Below are 18,474 nucleotides of genomic sequence, written 5' to 3'. Positions count from 1 at the left end.
TTTGACATTCAGAAAACAACCTGAAATTAACAGTACTAATATTTTTAGAATTATTATTTTCTCCTTTCCTGTATCTCTCCACATGCATGTGGATATATTTCAGTTCAGTTCAGTTCAGTTCAGTCGCTCAGTCGTGTCCGACTCTTTGCAACCCCATGAATCACAGCACGCCAGGCCTCCTTGTCCATTACCAACTCGTGGATATATTTAGTAGTTCATAAATCCTTACATCATGACCCTGAAGATGAATATATAAGTCAGAAATGTTCATTTAATTGAGAAAAGTTGTCACTTAAATATATTTTATTTTGTACTTTTATTGAATGATTTAAGATACTTTAATTATATCCTTTAGGAATTTTGTACTTAAAGATGTAAGAAAGTACCATATGCTCCAGATACTTAAAGACAGGAGATTGCATGAAATACATTATGAAAGACAATGTCATTTTGACTCAAGAAAAAAGTAAGGAAGATTGTGACATTTAAAAAAATTTTATTTACTCATTCCTCATCTCTTTGTGAAGTACTTACAATGTGCCAGGAACTATACAAGATAATAGAAAGACATTACAAAATAAGAAAATACATTTGCCCACTGTGATGGTTAATTTTATATGTCAACTTGACTGGACTAAGATATGCCCCCAAAGCTGGTGAAATGTTATTTCTGGATATGTTGATGAAGTTGCCTCTGGAAGAGGTTAGTATCTGGATTGAAGGTCACCCTCACCAGTGTGGTGGGTATCACTCAATCCACTGAGGGTCTGCATAGAACAAGAAGTTGAAGAAAAGGCAAATTTGCTCTTTCGTAAACTTGGACATACCTTTCCTCCTGTTTTGGACATTAGCACTCCTGGTTCTCAGGCTTTTGGACTCAAGATGGACTTAGAGTCAGTTTTTCTTGTTCTCAGTGCTTTGAACTTATCCTGAATTTTACTATGAGGTTTCTTGGTGCTCCAGCTTGGAGACAGCTGATTATGGAATTTCTCAGCCTCCATAATGGCATGAGCAAATTCCTGTAATAAATCTGTTCTTATAAAAATTTACATATATCCAACTGATTCAGCTTCTCTGTAGAACCCTGACTATCACCAATTTTGGTACTAAGGGCAGTGCTAGATAAACAGAATTTTTGAATGTGTTTCCTGAACTGGTTCTGGGGTTTCTGGAATTGCCTCTTCAATCTGATTAGATTTTAAAATGTCGTGATTCTTTGCTCTGATAATCCATAGCTGAAATGTGTATAGAGCTATGCAAAATATATATGCATTTAAGACCCTTAATTAACACCTTATAAGAAATAAGAAGCTAAGTAAGTGACTCTGTATATGACACTTCTGAATATTTTTGGAAAACTAAGGAATATAATAATGTTGGTTTGTTGCTCCTAATACTGCTGAACAAAGTGATGAAAGAAAAGCGGTGAGCTCAGGGATTCGGATTCCCAGGTCAAGGACTGTGAATGACCTCAGAGTATCTATGTGTGCACTGGAGGAGAGTCTTACCTCTTGTAGACACAGGACTGAAATTGCTGAAGATCAAACATAAGATCTCATTCTGCCATTGACTGATTTAAGTTGAACTTTTGCCATCACAGGGTGTCTACCGTGATTTAAGTGAGGGTACTGATTGGGAAAGAATGAGGTCTTGTAAGTTGGGCTAGGGATATGTGGGAAAACCCTGAATGAATCTGGGCCTTTTGAGCCCCTAAACTCTGATGAGCCTTCTTTGTCAGTTCAAAACGTCCCCCCACTTCAAAGGAAGTGGATCAAGTATTCATGGATTTTTAGTTCTATTTTAAACTTCTGAAGTAACTACCAATGCAACTCTTTCACAGAATAATTTTTTAAACTGGGGTATAGCTGGCTTTACAATATTATATTATTTTCTGCTATACAATGAAGTGAATCAGCTATATGTATACAGAAACCCGCCTCCGTGGACCTTCCTCCCATCTCCCCTCACCCTACCCTCTAGGTCACCACAGAGCACTGAGCTGAGCTTTCCATGCCATACAGCAGGTTCCCACTAGCTATCTATTTTACACATGGTGACATAAATACATCAATCCCAATCTCCCAGTTTATCCTACCCTCTTCCACCATCACAGTGTCCACTTGCCTGTTCTCTATATCTGCATCTTTATTCCTGCCCTGCAAATAGATATACTGAGTATTTAGTGCTTAGTTAATATATAGTTGTTTATCCTTCAATTAAAAGTAGAAAACGGAAATTTTCAGTATTGGATCTGAGTAACATCTAACAATACTGAATAGGTGAATAAGTGAATTACACATAACAATATATTTATACTTTATGAAGAGTTATATGCTTCACTCTGCTGGAAAATCTGAATAAATTTGCATTTAATTACGAAATTACAAAAAATTAGGACATTGAATGTCATAATATTTAACTACCCTTTATGAGCATAGAGGAAATTATGATTGAATAAATATTTAGGTTCTTATTTTAGAATTTCATTTCTTAACATTAGGATTCATACCATTCTCTAGGTAAGATTCAGCAAGAGAAAATAAAGGAACAGAAAGATTTCCAATTAATTACCATATTGGTAAATCAAGTGGACAGAAGGGGAAAAAACGAGCTCATTATGCAATTTGTTCTTTTGTGACAAAATAGAAAAGATAAAGAAATACATTGAAGAGTTTTATTTTTAGCTGAAATTTCAGAATAGAAAGCATTTCTACCAATCTCCCATTCATGACGAATTAAATACATTATTATTTCAACAGCTTGTTTTGTAACACCGTCTTCTTTTTCCTCGCCTTTAGTGAAAATGTCTGTCAAGTATAACCTTTCTAATAATGAGACACCAAACAGTAAACAAGCTGGTTAAGAAGTTTCCTTATAAGCTTCCAGAATGCATTCCTTCATCAAAATAAGCTAAGAGGGAAAAAAACATACAAGAGGCCATAATATTTAAGAAAAGTGCTGAGAACTCTCCTTCTCTCAGTAAACTGTTAGGTCACATTCTCCTGAACAGTGCCGGCTGCTCCTTCGTCCCACTGCTGAGGGTGAGGTGGGGGATGACCACCTCTGCTGGCCGTGCGTTTGTGTCTGATTGTTCTCCAGGGGAGGTCAGGACAGGGAGACTTGTTGAGGGAGTAAAGCTGCTCTTTAGAGCGCAGGCTCTGCCCTTTCTCATTTTTGTCAGAGACCCAGAGCCTTCCTGCCTCGTCTCATTTCCCTCTCCTCTGGGCCACAAGCAGCTCTATTTGTGGATGCAAATTACTCCAGGGTAGTTTGATGTGAAGTTACATCTCCAGAAAGCAACTAGTCAAGTGGTTTGTTATACTACACCAGGATCTCTTCAAGGGTGGCATACAGGATTATTTTATCACCGGCGTCTCACAAAATGTAAAATTTTCAGACCGAATATAAGCACTCTGAGTTTCCTTAAATTCTCTCATTCTCTTTAACTTTACTGTAAGCTGCTTGTAAACACTGAGCTCTTGTTATAAGCAACAGAGACACAGAAGCCTGTGCACGTTTTTAATTTATTGTGATGCTGGCGGATGCAGGCGTAGGGGAGGAAACATTGTTGATTCATGCTGTTTAATTGTGGTGAGTTTAGATACACTGTGGGGATTGCCATTTTGTTTTCCCAATAGTGTACATAAAGTGTTTTGTTTTCTTGAAATGAGTGAAAAATCAGTCACATTTTGTGACTGTTGTGATAAATTTATTTTGATCATCATTGCTATCTATTTTTCATCATTCTGAGAACAAAAAAGAAAAAGACTTTATCTCTGTTAAAAGAACATCCCCAGCAGGATCTCGTTGCAGAGACTTCTAATGAGAAATCTGAGTTAAGTGATTTGTAGTTACAGCTTTTGTTTATATCTAGAATGAAATGTCATTTCTCAGTTGTGAACCCCAGAAACCTGTTTATAGGGCTGGAGACAAAGTGGAAAAAAAAGGATGTTTTTCTGAAACACAAACAAAATCAACATAGGTAAACAAAAGTTCAAGTTCTGTGAAAAAAAAAGTCAGGAAAACGGCCTAAGCCATTTACTCCTCTATGCTCAGCTCCCATCTTATGTCTGGCACATAGTGAACCCTTGATAGATGCTTGTAAGTGAATGAATTATCTGCAGTAATAAGATATTCAGAGTGTTAGTGAACAAAGATCTCTCTATGCCATTTCCAATCAAGGAACAAAGGACTTAACTCTAGTTAATGCGAAGCACAACTCTGACATAATTGTGTGGTGACTTGCCTGGCACTTGTGGTGACATGAAATATCAAGTTGAAAGTAAGAATCTGTAAATCTTTAATCAGCTATGGCCAAGAAAGAGAGGGCTCTTATTCTTCCAAAAGAAACATCTTTAGATAGAGAAAGACAGTTCAGTTCACTTCAGTTCAGTCACTCAGTCGTGTCCAACTCTTTGCGACCCCATGGACTGCAGCACATCAGGCCTCCCTGTCCATCACCAACTCCCGGAGTTTACTCAAGCTCATGTCCATTGAGTCGGTGATGCCATCAAATCGTCTCATCCTCTGTCGTCCCCTTGGCCTCCCGCCCTCAATCTTTCCCAGCGTCAGGGTCTTTTCTAATGAGTCAGCTCTTCGCATCAGGTGGCCAAAATATTGGAGTTTCAGCTTCAGTATCAGTCCTTCCAATAAAGACCCAAAACTGATTTCCCTTAGGATGGACTGGTTGGATCTCCTTGCAGTCCAAGGGGCTCTCAAGAGTCTTCTCCAACACCACAGTTCAAAAGCATCAATTCTTCAGTGCTCAGCTTTCTTTATAGTCCAACTCTCATATCTATATATGACTACTGGAAAAACTATAGCCTTGCTAGACAGAACTTTGTTGGCAAAGTAATATCTCTGCTTTTAAATATGCCATCTAAATTGGTCATAACTTTCCTTCCGAGGAGGAAGCATCTTTTAATTTCATGGCTGCTACCACCATCTGCAGTGATTTTGGAGCCCCCCCCCCACCCCCAAATAAAGTCAGCCACTGTTTCCACTGTTTCCCCATCTATTTGCCATGAAGTGATGGGACCAGATGCCATAATCTTAGTTTTCGCAAAGGCAAGGCATCTCAATGTAATAGCTTGAAGAACATATCTCTTGGGAATATTTAATACTCTATAGTGCAAGACATTTTTGAGTTGAAGACCTGACACAAGTTCTCTTCTTATTGCAAATCTCATGGCTATCTTAGGAATCAGTCAGTGAAAGAGTAAGAAATTGGTGAGCCCAAATCCTGGCCTGGCTCTGTTTTCATTTACTCAAAAAAAAAAAAAAAAAAAAATAAGGCCAAACCCTTATCACCTCTGGTTCTTGTAGAGTAGACGGAGTAACCAGATCCTTTGGCTCTCAGCTACTTGGTGAGGCCTCCCCTGAGACTCAATTAACAGTGAACTTCTGCAGTCAGTCTTCATTAAAGCTAATCCTTCATGGCATGCAACACCCTAAAAGGATCTCCTTTGCTAGCTTGTCTCCCTTGCCCTTTCTACCAGCTAACTAATAAAATCACAGTAGGTGAACTTGTGAACTTAAATTTCTGAATCTAAAGCTCCAACAACCAGGCCTTGAGTACTTATGGTTTTATTAAGTAAGCTCAGCCAAATAAGTTATCAAAGTCTATTTGGGACTTCTGGTTTCTTCTAAAGGAAAGTTCTGTTAGCCCATTAATTGCCTGCTAAGTAACCAGGTTTGATAGAAATCATTTGACCAAACTATTTTTGTTTTGGTAAAAAGTTAGGGTTTTTTGCTCTCTGTGGTGGTTGTGATTGGTAGTGGTAATTAATGGTAGTTAGTTGTGTGGCTTGCAGGAAGAAGAAAGGAGAGAAAACAAATGGGAGTTGTGATGTGGAATGGACATGACACTTCCCATTCTCACTACTGGGTTAGCATTTTTTTATCTCAGAGAAACATGTTTTCCACTAGAAACTCATTTGAGTTGAACACATACATAATGGAGACTAGCTATGCGTTCAATATGAATAATTTGTAGCTCTTTCCTTACATAGCTAGCAATAAGATAGAAAATTAATGGGAGAATTCAGTCCAAAGCTGAGTGGGAAAGAAATTTTGAATTAAGAGAGAATGCATGCTCATGCTCAGTCCTGCCTGACTCTTTGAGACTCCATTGACTGTAGCCCACCAAACTCCTTTGTCCATAGGATTTTTCAGGCAAGAATACTGCAGTGTGTTGCCATTTCCTCCTCCAGGGGGTCTTTCCCATCCAGGGATCAAACTTGCATGTCCTGCATTGCAGGCGGATTCTTTATTGCTTAGCCATTGGGGAAGCCCAGGAGAGAGTAGAGAGTTTTATAGTTATGACAAAGGACTGGTATTTATTATTGAAGGGAGATATTTCTTGGTACTGAAAGTGCCTAAAGGACATTTTATGATCTAAGAATGAAAAGTAATTTTCATGGCTTGCCTGAGATTTCATCAAAAGTAGAGAATATTAAACAATCCACATTATCAGTCAAAGAGTAAAGATGTTGTGCTTTTTTGGTTGGTTGTTTAATTTTTATTTGCATCCAAATAAGAACTCATTCAGCTTATAGTGAGATAATGCACTTGAGAGAAGCAAGAGCAAATGACCATTTGATCCCAGAGAGACAGAAACTGGAACGGTTCAAGAAACTCCTTTCATTTTATGAGATTAATATCAGCAATTGAAACTTTGGTTAAGGCAAAGAATCTTTTAGAAGGAATGTATACTTCCTCTAAGGATTCTAATTTTTCTTAATGTGAACGCACATTTATTTCCCATGTCTTTTCACAGAAGACTGAAGTCTTTTCTGTAAGTTAGGTCTACAGATTGGAGTTTGTTGTAATATTTTTGTGTAAACAAAATACATAATGCACCACTTGCAACTCCTAGTATTAATTTTTTTAATGGAACAAGAACTTATATGCCTTTGTGAAGCATACTGAGTAAAGAATTTTTCTATTTTTTAAAAACTAATTTTCACCACCCTTGTAGTTTCACATTCTTATTTAATTTAACTGTAAGATAGTAATGTATCTTTGTCAAGCATTTCCAAAGCATTGAAATTAAATTTAATAGAAAAAGACTTTCTTAGTATATGCTATTTTACTTAATTAATTTGCTTATTAATTGCTTTATGTACTTGCAAAAGTTAAGGACAATGAGCATAAAAAGGTTAGAGAAGGGACACAAACCACTTTAAGCATACTAATGAATGTAAATGGACAGAATTGTTGGGGGCAATGTAGGTAGAAGGTTATTGAACAGAAGTGTTTCAGGTGCTATGAAAAAACAGTATATTTTAGCTGGGGAATGGTAATTACTGGCTAATGCAATGAGTCTGTAAATTTGACATCAATGAAGAGATTTGGGGGTTTTCCAGGTGGCTCAGTTGGTAAAGAACCACCGTCCCAGTGCAGGAGACATAAAAGACATGGTTTTGACCCTGAATTGGGAAGATTCCCTGGAGGAGGGCATGGCAACCCATTCCAGTATTCTTGCCTGGAGAATCCCCATGGACAGAGGAGCCTCACAGGCTACAGTCCATAGGGTCACAAAGAGTTGGTCATGGCTGAGGCAACTTAGCATGATTGTAAGAGACTTTATTCTTATTTTTAGTGGCCATTGATTTCCAGGTAACTCCAGATATCCAGTGTGCATTTTCTGCTGTACTGTTCAAAAAATAAAATAAAATAACCCTAAGTTCTTAAAAAACATTCCTTTCCTTGTGTATGCTGATTCAAGTAGTATCTGTCAAATGTATCCCCCAAAAACCATTGATGAACTCTAGACTGGGTCCCAAGTGACTTTTGGTGAAATTATTATATCATTTTTCTATTCAAAATATTTTAAGATCAATATTGTCTCTTTATATATGAATATTCAGTCTAAGATATAAAAATGTTCATGTTCTATATAATAATCAATTCTGAGACACCATCTGATTTAAAAAGTTAGCTTTTTTTCAGGCCAAACATGAGAACAATTTCTGAGGTAAACTATTTAAACAATTTTGAAAGCCAACCTAATACATACTTCAAGAAACTTTTCCCACAGTTGACATAGAGTATATATTGTTCACTCCAACAAGCTCTCAATTTCAAAATTTGTATTTTGGGTTTAGATAAATTAATTTAGTGCATCTGTTCAGCACACAGTTTTAATTTTCTTCCTTTGCTTCTAGTCCTTGATCTGTCATCTAGAGGGCTTTAGTCTATGCCTGAACTCAGGAGATCTAAATGTGTAGACCACCTTTGTTTCTCCATCAATAATTGTTTCTTTGGCTGCAAATGGAATTAGTTTGTTCTTTTTAATGTCTGAGTAATATCCCACTGTATATATGCACCTTGTTGTCTTTATCCATGCCTCTGCTAATGGACATTTAGGTTGCTTCCATGTCTTGGCTATTGTAAACAGTACTGCAACAAACTTTGGGGTACATATATCCTTTCTGACCATGCTTACTGTAGAAATATGCCCAGAAATGGGATTGTGGGATCACATGGTAGCTCTACTTAGAGTTTTTTAAGGAATCTCCATCTTGTTCTCCAGAGTTGCTACACCAAGTTATATTCCCATCAACAGTGTAGGCGGGCTCCCTGCTCTCCACACCCTCTCTAACATTTATTGGTTGTGGATTTTTTGATGATAGTCATTTTACCTGGTGTGAGGTGACATCTCATTGTAGTTTTGATTTGCATTTCTCTAGTAATTAGCATTGTTAAACATTCAGAAAACTAAGATCATGGCATCTGGTCCCTTCACTTCATGGCAAATAGATGGGGAAACAGTGGAAACAGTGACAGACTATTTTTCTGGGCTCCCAAATCACTGCAGATGGTGACTGCAGCCATGAAATTAAAAGACGCTTACTCCTTGGAAGGAAAGTTATGACCAACCTAGACAGCATATTAAAAAGCAGAAACATTACTTTGTCAACGAAGTTCTGTCTAGTCAAGGCTATGGTTTTTACAGTGGTCATATATGGATGTGAGAGTTGGACCATAAAGAAAGATGAATGCCGAAGAATTGATGCTTTTGAACTGTGGTGTTGGAGAAGACTCTTGAGAGTCCCTTAGACTGCAAGGACATCCAACCAGTCCATCCTAAAGGAGATCAGTCCTGGGTGTTCATTGGAAGGACTGATGCTGACTCTGAAATTCTAATCCTTTGGCCACCTGATGCAAAGAGCTGACTCATTTGAAAAGACCCCCATGCTGGGAAAGATTGAGGGCAGGAGGAGAAGGGGACGACAGAGGATGAGATGGTTGGATGGCATCACTGACACAATGGACATGGGTTTGGGTGGACTCTGGGAGTTGGTGATGGACAGGGGGACCTGGCATGCTGCAGTTCGTGGGGTCACAAAGAGTCGGACACAACTGAGCAACTGAACTGAACTGAAACATCTTTTCACATGCCTCTTTGCAGCAACATGGATGGATCTAGACATTGTCATACCGAGTGAGGTCAGACAAAGAGAAATATATGATATCACTTATATGCAGAATCTAAAAAGAAAGGATCCAAATGAACGTACCTACAAAACAGAAACAGACTCAGAGACTTAGAGAATGAACTTATAGTTAACGGAAGGATGGAGGGAAGGAACAATTAGGGAGCGTGGGATTGATGTGTATGCACTGCTATATTTAAAATCCATAAACAGGTGCTTCACTGGCCATCCAGTGGATAAGACTCCATAGTTCTAATGCAAGGGGCATGGGTTCAATTCCTGGTCAGGGAACTAAGATCCAACATACTTCACAGCCAAAATAAATAAAGAAAGAAAGAAACAAACTAATTTCTGGATGCTTTAAAAAATAAAGGAAATAAAAAGATTAAAAAAATAAAATATCAACAAGGATACAGTGTATAACAGAAGGAATTCAACTCAATACTATGTAGTAACCTAAGTGGTAAAGGATTTGAAAAGAGGATAGATGCATGTATATGTATAATTAAATCACTTTGCTGTACACTTGAAACTATCACAATATTGTTAATCAACTATACTCCAATATAAGATAAAAATTAAAACATATTTATTCCTTTTGTACTATTTTTATAAAAAATAAGTAAAATGAAACCCATGGAGATGATCAACTCAGGACACTGAGGCCAATCACTTTTATTTCTATGATCCACTAAGGAATGCTTGCATCCTTTATTGTCCCAAAGAAAAGAATCTGGTTCTTAATAAGTTGTTGGCACCCGTCCAATTATCCAAGAAACACATTGCCTTTCTTCTAAGCAGTTCACTTTTTATGGAGTTAAATTGGGAGTCTTCCAAGGCTTCTTTGTCCTCAAGTAACTTCAAGAATAGATTCTTTTTATTTCTGAAATGTTACCAGTCACAGTAAAAAGAAAATCCACAAATAAAAGTATTTTGTTTATTGAGTAAGATTGAAATTGTTTGGATTGACATTTTTTGAATGAATAACAAGATAGATGCTTGTACTTATTAATTTCCAGGCTCCTATTTATAAGAAAAGGGTATGGACAGAGTCAGCATTATCCCATAGTCTCTTTGGATTTTCAGTAGGAACTCCCACAATTATTTCTTAACTGAAGAAACTGGGCTAAAAATGTAGATACTTCCTTTCAAAATGATTAAAAATTCCAACATCACTAAGTGTTTTCAGATGAAAATATCTATTCTTTATAAGTAAATGTGGCCAATTATAGTAGCTTCCTTACTTATGCTTTCTGGAGAAGGTGATGGCACCCCACTCCAGTCCTCTTGCCTGGAAAATCCCATGGACAGAGGAGCCTGGTGGGCTACAGTCCATGGGGTTGCAAAGAGTCGGACAACTGAGAGACTTCACTTTCACTTTCTACTTATGCTTTATAACCTGTCTCACTGATTTGTAGATTTTGACTTGGCAATCCAAACTCTCTCTGTCAATGCAAGAATCCCTTTTTGATCAAGGAATCACCCTTGGTTGAAACTTCTAGATAGTAAAATATTAGTTATCCGAGACTCTGATGCTGGGAGGGGTTGGGGGCAGGAGGTAAAGGGGATGACAGAGAATGAGATGGCTGGATGGCATCACCGACACTATGGACGTGGGTTTGGGTGAACTCCGGGAGTTGGTGATGGACAGGGAGGCCTTGCGTGTTGCAATTCATGGGGTCACAAAGGGTTGGACACAACTGAGCGACTGAATTGAACTGAACTGAAAGCCTTTCTAAACCAGACTCTTTACTTTTGTATAGAATTTTTTATTGTTGAAACAGAAAGACCATTCTTAATAGGGTTAATTGTGTTTTCCAGAGTTATACAGAAATCTATTTATTCTTGCAACTAGAGCAAGTTCAGATTTATGGCATATTCTCATGAGTATTTTCTTTACCAAAAAATTCTAATTATTCCATCAACCATTTTTTATCTGATGTGATTTACAGATTTGCCACTGTTCTGACACTTCTACTCAATTCTGTTTTTGTTGCCATAATTTTTAAAATATAATAAACATAATTTAATATGACATTGTAATTAGAATAATCCTAACATATGTAATGCCTATTTATATTAATATCAGATGGATTCTGGATAAAATACTAATGGTGAGTTTCAATTATTTTAATTTTTATGCTGTCTTCTGTAATATAGAAACTTTTCCATAGGTTTCTATCCTTTATTCTGAATGAAAGACAATGCAAGAAGAGATAATTCTTCATTGGTTACCATGCTGTGCATAGTTTTACAGTCTTGTAGTAGTTTTTCAGATTTGATAACATTTCATTTAGAATAACTGAATGACTCAGAAGGTTACCTGGTTATATGCATTTAATTCAGCAGTTATGGTTTGTATTAAAGACATATGATTGAATGATATTCAAAAGGGAGTCAATGTAGATGGAAGATAGAATACATTCCAGGACAGGGTTCTAGGGCTCTGTAAAATTTGTATGTCACATGGACAAAGGTTTCATTGAGTTAGACAAGCTGTGGTCCATGTGATCAGATTGGCTAGTTGTCTGTGATTGTGCTTTCAATCTGTCTGCCCTCTGATGCCCTCTCTCAGTGCCTACCTTCTTACTCGGGTTTCTCTTGACATGGGGTATCTCTTCACAGCTGCTCCAGCAAAGCGCAGCTGCTGCCTCTGACCTAGGATGTAGGGTAGCTCCTCCTGGCCGCTGCCCCTGGCCTCGGGTGTGGGGTAGCTCCTCTCGGCCACCGCCTCTGACCTTGGATGCGACGTAGCTCCTCTCCACCACTCGCTCCTGCACCGTCGCATGAACCATGAACTTCAGCTGTTCAGACTGGTTTTAGAAAAGGCAGAGGAACCAGAGATCAAATTGCCAACATCCGCTGGATCATTGAAAATGCAAAAGAGTTCCAGAAAAACATCTATTTCTGCTTTATTGACTATGCCAAAGCCTTTGACTGTGTGGATTACGATAAACTGTGGAAAATTCTGAAAGAGATGGGAATACCAGACCACCTGACCTGCCTCTTGAGAAACCTGTATGCAGGTCAGGAAGCAACAGTTAGAACTGGACATGGAACAACAGACTGGTTCCAAATAGGAAAAGGAGTTCGTCAAGGCTGTATATTGTCACCCTACTTATTTAACTTATATGCAGAGTACATCATGATAAACGCTGGGCTGGAAGAAGCACAAGTTGGAATCAAGATTGCCGGGAGAAATATCAATAACCTCAGATATGTAGATGACACTACCCTTATGGCAGAAAGTGAAGAAGAACTAAAGAGCCTCTTGATGAAAGTGAAAGAGGAGAGTGAAAAAGTTGGCTTAAGGCTCAACATTCAGAAAACTAAGATCATGGCATCTGGTCCCATCACTTCATGGCAAATAGATGGGGAAACAGGGGAAACAGTGGCTGAGTTTATTTTTTTGGACTCCAAAATCACTGCAGATGGTGACTTCAGCCATGAAATTAAAAGACACTTACTCCTTGGAAGGAAAGTTATGACCAATCTAGATAGCATATTAAAAAGCAGAGACATTACTTTGTCAACAAAGGTCTGTCTAGGAAAGGCTATGGTTTTCCCAGTAGTCATGTATGGATGTGAGAATTGGACTATAAGGAAAGCTTAGCACTAAAGAATTGATGTTTTTCAACTGTGGTGTTGGAGAAAACTCTTGAGAGTCCCTTGGACTGCAAGGAGATCCAACCAGCCCATCCTAAAGGAGATCAGTCCTGGGTGTTCATTGGAAGGACTGATGCTGATGCTGAAACTCCATTATTTTGGCCATCTGATGCAAAGAGCTGACTCATTTGAAAAGACCCTAGTTTGGGGAAAAATTGAGGGCAGGAGGAGAAGGGGACAACAGAGGATGAGATGGTTAGATGGCATCACCGACTCAATGGACATGAGTTAGGGTGAACTCTGGGAGTTGGTGATGGACAGGGACGCCTGGCATGCTGCAGTTCATGGGGTCGCAAAGAGCTGGACACGACTGAGCAACTGAACTGAACTGAACTGGACAAAGGTGGGAAAGGGAAATCTTTCTCAGTTCAGGAACTACATGCAAACCATTTAGTCATTATTCTGAAAATATTGATTAGGTAACTACTGTACATTAGGCACAGTTCTAGTACATGGGGTACATAAAGTCAACCAAACAGACAAAGCTCCTTGGTCCAGAGAATCTACACTTTTACAACATTGCTTCTTTACTCAACATTCCTTTCCTATTCGAAACTGTTTCAAACCTTCTCCACTTTCCACAAATCCCATCAACATCCACCCTATCCCCTCGGAAGAAGCACTGGACACTAACTCCACAGAAGAACCTGAAGCCATCAGATGGGAAATTTTCATCATCATACCTTCAAAAACATTTCCTTCCCTTTTCCTTTCTACCTTCTTGCAGTGAAAATGGTGTCTTGGAGGCTCTCCTGGGTTCTCTCAGATGACACAGGTGCAGTGATTTACCGCGTTACAGCACTGTATCGCATTATGTTGTAACTTGTGGTTAATTATTTTTCTTGAGGAAAAGGTCTGTGTCATCTTGCTCACTGTCCTAGCCCCAGCACCTAATGCTTAGCATCTGGTGGGTGCATGAGAACCGTTGACGTCAACGAATCAGAGACCTGAGGGGTTTCTGGGGAAGAGGCCTGTACAGAGCATTCTGGGAGAGGAGCCATGTCTAGAGTGAGGCTTAAGAAACACTCTAGTGATGGCTGTGGAGAAGGCAATGGCACCCCACTCCAGTACTCTTGCCCAGAAAATCCCATGGATGGAGGAGCCTGGTAGGCTGCAGTCCATGGGGTCGCTAAGAGTCGGACACGACTGAGCGACTTCACTTTCACTTTTCACTTTCATGCATTGGAGAAGGAAATGGCAACCCACTCCAGTGTTCTTGCCTGGAGAATCCCAGGGACGGGGAAGCCTGGTGGGCTGCCGTCTATGGGGTCGCACAGAGTCGGACACAACTGAAGCGACTTAGCAGCAGCAGTGATGGCTGTGCCAGACTTCAATTCAGCATCATAGAATGTTGTCTTCAACACAAGTTGGAGGTTTAACCTTGCAGGAGAACTTCAGGCAGAACTGCCTGAACATTTGAGGGGCCTTTCAGTCTGCCTTACTTGAGGGATTCTTCCCATGATTCTCACACCTATCTCAGACTTTTAGGACTGAGTTCAAAGGATGTACCTTTTCCCTGGGGCATCCTTGGCACAGAAGGCATTCAGAGACCTGATCTCAGCACCGTGTCTTCAGCAAGTGTGATCCTTTTTTGTAGGAACTGTGTAGAGGTAATAATTATCATGATCTCTCTTTACTGAGGACTTCCCAGGTGGCACTAGTGGTTAAAAAAAAAAAAACAAAAACAAAACCTGCCAATGCAGGAGACATGAGAGACTCAGGTATGACACCGGGGTTGGGAAGATCCCCTGGAGAAGAAAATGGCAACCCACTCCAGTGTTCTTGCCTGGAGAACCCCATGGACAGAGGAACCTGGCGGACTAAGGTCCATGGGGTCGCACAGAGTCCACCACAACTGAAGTGACAGTATGCCCTGTTTGTTCTCTTTACTGAGGATGCACCTCAAATTCACTTTCTGGCTTTGGAAAAGTAACTTAACCAAAGACCCAGATTTCGTCCATTACCAGGGAATATATCAGCTCATATAGTTGTCCTGAAGAATGGGATAAATAATAATTGCTTTGTATGGCTCCAGAGTTAAGGACTTGGCTAGGGGACTTGCTGCAGTCAACCATGCTTGTTTACCAAGTAGCCTGTCCAGTACTGTCTTAATTCCACAGGAGCCTCGTCCCCTGGAAGTGTCAGGACTTCAGATGTCAGCTCAGCCTCTAAATTCAGGGGTGAATATCAAACTCTCAGTGCCTGCTAATGATCACTTATTATTATTTGACACTAGTTACAGAAACATGAAACCTTTTCTTTCAGAATGCAGCAAAAATTTAATGACAAGACATCTTTCATTTTTTCTGAGAGATGGGAGGAAAATGGAGGATGAACGTTGTTACTGGTAAAGTAGTCCTCAGTCCTGTTAGTCTGGAGAGACGGTACTTGATTGTTTTTCTGGTTTGTATCCTTGTCTATTTTATGTTCAGACATGATTCAAAATGGTCATGGAATGTTTACTAATTACTGTTGTTGATCTATAGATTTTTAAAAATACTTTGTAGATTTTTAAAAAATACTCAGTAGATGTCTTTAAATACTCAGTAGTATCATTATAGAAGCTCTTAGTCATATAGCTTTTAGTAGCTTTCAAAATCAGAATTTTTTTCTCATATCTTTCCTTAGCTTCAACTTTTAAACCTATTCCTATTTTTAATTTCCCTTCCTATGTTCTTGATTGATTTCCTTGAGGCAAAAAGCAACTGAAGCTAATATATCTTACATATAGTGAATTCTTAAAATTTTGTATATTATCAATAATAATAACAAAAAATAAATGGAGAGGCATTGTTCTTGATACATGGCTTATGTACTCTATTTTATTTTCCTTTAGAGAAATTCCTAGTTGGATATCATGTTTAATTGTTCTCTTATTATCAACTATTTGTCCTCATTCTTTTTTTCCTATAGTTGGAATTCTCAACTATTTGCTTGTCCGAACTGATGCTTTTGAACTATGGTGTTGGAGAAGACTCTTGAGAGTCCCTTGGACTGCAAGGAGATCCAACCAGTCCATTCTGAAGGAGATCAGCCCTGGGATTTCTTTGGAAGGAATGCTGCTAAAGCTGAAACTCCAGTACTTTGGCCACCTCATGCGAAGAGTTGACTCATTGGAAAAGACTCTGAATCTGGGAGGAATTGGGGGCAGGAGGAGAAGGGGACGACAGAGGATGAGATGGCTGGATGGCATCACTGACTCAATGGACGTGAGTCTGAGTGAACTCTGGAAGTTGGTGATGGACAGGGAGGCCTGGCGTGCTGCAATTCATGGGCTCACAAAGAGTCGGACACGACTGGGCAACTGAACTGAACTGAACTGAAAGTATAATAACCTTTAATTTTACTGTAATATATAATATGTCCATTTTTCTGATATTAGATTTAAATTATTTATCTAAGCAAAAAGTAGTCTCATTTTGACTTGACATAATGTTTTGATTAAAAAGTTTTTCAGGGGGGAGGCGCCAAGATGGCGGAGGAGTAGGATGGGGAAAACACTTTCTCCCCCACAAATTCATCAAAAGAGCATTTAAATGTCGAGTAAATTCCACAAAACAACTTCTTAATGCCGGCAGAGAACATCAGGCACCTAGAAAAGCAACCCAACTCTTCGAAAGGAGGTAGGAAAAAATATTAAAGACAATAAAAGAGACAAAAGAGGGAGGGACGGAGTTCCGTCCCGGGAAGGGAGTCTTAAAAAGAGAGAAATTTCCAAACACCAGGAAACCTTCTCACTGCCAAATCCGTGCCGAGCTTTGGAAGCACAGAGGGTAACATAACAGGGAGAAAAAATAAATAAACAATTAAAACTCGCAGATTGCGAGTCCTACGGTAACTCCCCCAGCGGAGAAGCAGCGCAGACCCCTGCATCCGCCATTAGCAAACGGGGGCTGGGCAGGGAGGCGCGGCGCGGGCTGCATCGCTGAGAGTAAGAATCTGGCCTGAATACCCTGAGCACTATCTGAGCGAAATAATTTGGGCTAGCAAACCAGACTGTGGGATATCTACCATGCGAAAAGCCAGCCCTAACCTAAGACACCGCCAGCCCGCGCACGGAACAAAGGACTAAACAGAGATAGCCAGCTGCAGACCTTCCTCCTCCGGTGACAAGCAGCCAGAGCCGGAAGGGGGCAATCGCAGCCCCAGAGAGACATTATCTATAAAACTGGCTTCTTTGCTAACTAAAACTTATTGGGGGGTCTGGACGGTCAACATCTGCCTGAGAAGGTGCGCCGGTTTTACACCCAGATAACCGAGTGGCGGGGAGGCAATAAGTCGCAGCATTGGCGCTCGCCAAACACCTCATCACCTGAGCTGCTCGGACCTGGGAAGAGCACAAAACGCAGGCCCAACTGAGTCTGCGCCTCTGAGGACTACCTGAGTGCCTGAACCTGAGCGGCTTGGACCTGGGAGGTGCATGCAACCCAGGGCCAGCCTCGGATTGTTCCCGGCGGAACAACCTAGAGCCCGAGCAGTGTGGGCAGGGAGGCTACACGCGCCGTGAGCGGGGGCAGACCCAGTGTGGCTGAGGCACTGTGAGCGCACGCCAGTGTCATTTGTTTGCAGCATCCCTCCCTCCCTCCCCATAGCGCGACTGAACAAAGAGAAGAAATACAGCTCCACCCACCAGAACACTGACACAAGCTTCCCTAACCAGGAAACCTTGACAAGCCACCTGTACAAACCCACACACAGCGAGGAAACACCACAATAAAGAGAACTCCACAAACTGCCAGAATACAGAAAGGACTCCCAAACTCAGAAATTTAAACAAGATGAAGAGACAGAGGAATACCCAGCAGATAAAGGAACAGGATAAATGCCCACCAAACCAAACAAAAGAGGAAGAGATAGGGAATCTACCTGATAAAGAATTCCAAATAATGATAGTGAAATTGATTCAAAATCTTGAAATTAAAATGGAATCACAGATAAATAGCCTGGAGACAAGGATTGAGAAGATGCAAGAAAGGTTTAACAAGGACCTAGAAGAAATAAAAAAGAGTCAATATATAATGAATAATGCAATAAATGAAATTAAAAACACTCTGGAGGCAACAAATAGTAGAATAACAGAGGCAGAAGATAGGATTAGTGAATTAGAAGATAGAATGGTAGAAATAAATGAATCAGAGAGGATAAAAGAAAAATGAATTAAAAGAAATGAGGACAATCTCAGAGACCTCCAGGACAATATTAAATGCTACAACATTCGAATCATAGGGGTTCCAGAAGAAGAAGACAAAAAGAAAGACCATGAGAAAATACTTGAGGAGATAATAGTGGAAAACTTCCCTAAAATGGGGAAGGAAACAATCACCCAAGTCCAAGAAACCCAGAGAGTCCCAAACAGGATAAACCCAAG

Source organism: Bos grunniens, chromosome 5, assembly GCF_055505025.1.
Source record: "Bos grunniens cultivar Pamir isolate PY7600 chromosome 5, Bosgru_T2T1.0, whole genome shotgun sequence".
Taxonomy (NCBI): domain Eukaryota; kingdom Metazoa; phylum Chordata; class Mammalia; order Artiodactyla; family Bovidae; genus Bos; species Bos grunniens.
This window is presented reverse-complemented; position numbering follows the sequence as displayed.